Here is a 3204-nt window from a genome sequence, read left to right on the forward strand (position 1 = left end):
ACAAACAAAACAAAAACCCTGCCCTTTATTTATTATTATTATTATTATTATTATTATTATTGTTTTTTAACTAAAATGCTGAACTCAACTGCAGCCCCATTTGAGCAGTAAATTTAGCCCCATACCACCCCCACCACGGATGAGAAACTGAGACCTGGACAGAAAATAAACCTCCTAACTCCAGGAACATTTTAAGGCAGAGACAATAACAAAAACACCACACTCAGCCCCAGGGTGGAGTTCTGACGTTGCCAAACTAAACCTGTCTAACATCCTGTTGGGTTGGCAAAAGGGCAGGTGAGGGAAAGACCCGGAGCTCAAGGGAAGCAAAGGTATTTGTTTAGGGTCATGTGCATAGCACATTAAGAAAATAGACACAGATCCCTGTCCCCTCCCGTCCCGCAACCACGCCCACACCCAGCCACACGGTCACAAGCTGTCACCAGCTTCTGTGGGAGCAGAAAGTGGACACTGGACTGGGGGCTGGGACGCTGGGGCGACTGGGCCTTGGGGGAGGAGGGTGCATGTGAAGGTGGACGAAATCTAGAGCTACTTAGGAGAGGCTAAGCAGGGAACCAGAAATGGGGAACTGGGGAAACAAAAGGAGGAAGTAGGGGGTCCAGTGGGAATACACTGAGGAACTTGGGCACAGGAAGGAAGTTGGGAACAAGCGATGGTTTCTAGGATGAAAATGGGGGGCACTGAGATGGGAGTTTATTGGTTGATTCAAGAAGTTAGACATACGAGAGACAAGGGGCTTGGGGTGCTGGGGAGGGACCTAAGTGGAATCATCGGGGTCTCTGCGGGAACACAGCCAGAGATGAAACCAGTGTGATCATGGAATGGAAGTTGGGGACGCAAGCCAGGGGCACTCAAGGGGTAACATAAGGTTCAGTGGAGTACAGGCCTCAGAGCCGGGCCAATGACAAAGGTCCAACGGAGAGTCCGCGTGCAGTCAATCCGGAGCGCCGAGATTTGAGGGGACCCGCCTCCCCTGAACCTTCACTCACCTCTGGTTACTCAGCACCTCTACTTCCCCCTATTTCCGCAAACAAACACGTCTGGGACCACGTGACCGCCCAGCCATCGCTCTCCGCCAATCAGTGGAGTCCAAATCCTGGCGGCTGTTGCGGCCCTGCCCCCACGCCAAGATCCCCGCGCACGAGGACCGACGGGAGGCTGGGTCCCGCCATCTTGGGTAACTGCCCAATGGAAGGGGCTTTCGTCAGCGCGGGAGGATGGGCTTTCAACAGGAGCCAATCAGCGGTGGCAGGTGGCGGCCATCTCTGTATCGGGCGGAAGGTCCTCGTGAGGCTCATCAGCAGACATGTTGGTCAAGGGCAGGAGCCTTGTGCCACTTTGCCCTGCAGCTACTAAAACCTTCAGGCGCCGAGTCTGAATTCATTGTTAATGACTGCTCATAAAGATAAAAATAAAGTCAACAAAACCACTGAGTAAATCAGGGAAGAGCCGGCTTTGATTTTGGCGGTTATTTAGAAAGTAGTATTGCCAGATGTAGCAAATATCAATACGGACCGCAGTTAAATTTCAACTAAACAACCAATAAAATTTTAGTGTTAGTTTAGCATTACAAGTTATTCATTGTCCGATAACTCTACCCCAGGCCGATCTCAAGCAATACGTAAGCACTTTTAGTTGGAATTTGAGCAAAGGCCTGGGAGCTGCAAAATTGGTACAGCGCCACCTCCAGGGATGCTGTGAGATTAGAGATGAATGAGCCCTTCCGTCAATGCAGAGAGTGGATGGAGTTCAGTAAACAGCCGCTGTGATGATTAATAATGCGATGCGAGGGCCGGGTGTAGCTCAGTGGCACTGCGCCTGCCTAGCAAGCAGAAGCTCCTGGGTTCGATTCCCGATACTCTGCACCCCAAGTGATGACGCAAATCATTGAAGAGACGCCTGACCCCTCTTCTAAGCAGGTCCTCCCCCTGCCCTCCGAGTGCGAAGGGACCTTTCCTTTCCCTGATTGTAACCGGATCTGTGTAGCTCTCGCGTCTTTACTTCGGGACCCACAATAAGCAAACAGCATGCTGTAGGGAATGGCCACACCCTAAGTATTAAGGTTCTTTGGCTTTTTATGCAATTTTTGGTACAGATGTACCTGACAGAAAGCAACGATGCTCTCCTGGTTGCAGGCAGAACTTTGGCATCTGGAGAAGACGCTGCTTCATTTGTTCTTACTTCCTCCAAGGTCTCTCCCCTGTGGTTAAGGACCTATGTCTGTGGGGGTTTTTACGTTAGAGTTTATTGGTGCACTTTATGTATAATGAGCACATTCATCATCATGAATTTGTACTTGTACGTGATATAACTTGTCCCTCCCGTTCCCCGAGCCTCCGTTCAACCCCTGTTCGGCTCCCCATTTACAAAGGACCCTTTTTTTTTTTTTTTTTTTTTTTTTTTTAATCGATTGCTTTTCATTAGGCCCAATAGTCCATTTTGGCATGCTAACTCTCTTAGGTCCCGAATTCTATTTATTTATTTTAAATTTTATTTTATTTTATTTTTCTGTATTTTTAGGGAGGAGTCTACAGGGTGTTCAGGGTCTTACTACTATATCTGACTCGTAGTTATTCCCTTACAGCCTCCCAAGAGCTGGTTTATTTATTTAGTACAGGGTCTCCCTAGACAGCTCAAACTGGACGTGATCCTCCTGTTTCAGCCTCCCCAGCTCTGGGATTACAGACGTGGGCCACCAACACACCTGTGCCCTCCCTGCTTGACTTCCCCCTATCTCCTGACTTCCTGAAGATCACTCAACCCTAGGATAGAATGAATCTGCAGGGCTGCGCTCTGTCCACATGCCACGGCGGAAAGAGAGGTGGATGGAATCGTCTTCCCTTGTCCAAAGTTACAACTCTGGAGGCAACCCACATACCCTGCAGTGCAAGGTGTAGTTAAGAATCCCCATAGGTTGATAAAGCTAGCCACAGTGTCATTGTACAGACCTTCACTGGATACAAAGCGACTTCACTTTCATTGTCTTTGGATTGTGGTCCAGGCTGGCCTTGAACTCTCAGCAATCCTCCTGCATCAGCGTTCCAAGTGCTGGAATTACAGGCATGCGCCACCATGTTTAGTTCTTGTCTGTTTTGCAAGTAAACTCTCCCCTTAAGCTAACAGTTAAAATTTGCTTAAGAATTTGCTCAAGGAGGGAATCTAATGCTCTGCTTTACTTGTTTT

General features: G+C 48.7%; 1 long non-coding RNA gene across 1 annotated transcript in view; it reads right to left on the minus strand.

The window, feature by feature from the left end:
• LOC111817615 overlaps positions 1 to 1150 on the minus strand; it is a 12197-nt gene extending 11047 nt beyond the window's left edge. The window contains exon 1 of the long non-coding RNA XR_002821767.1: positions 1011 to 1150. This is a non-coding gene — a long non-coding RNA (uncharacterized LOC111817615). The remainder of the gene's footprint in view (positions 1 to 1010) is intronic.
• Between the last annotated feature and the right edge of the window lie 2054 nt (positions 1151 to 3204).

The sequence above is a fragment of the Octodon degus genome, unplaced genomic scaffold (genome assembly GCF_000260255.1).
Source record: "Octodon degus isolate 3935 unplaced genomic scaffold, OctDeg1.0 scaffold00064, whole genome shotgun sequence".
Classification (NCBI taxonomy): domain Eukaryota; kingdom Metazoa; phylum Chordata; class Mammalia; order Rodentia; family Octodontidae; genus Octodon; species Octodon degus.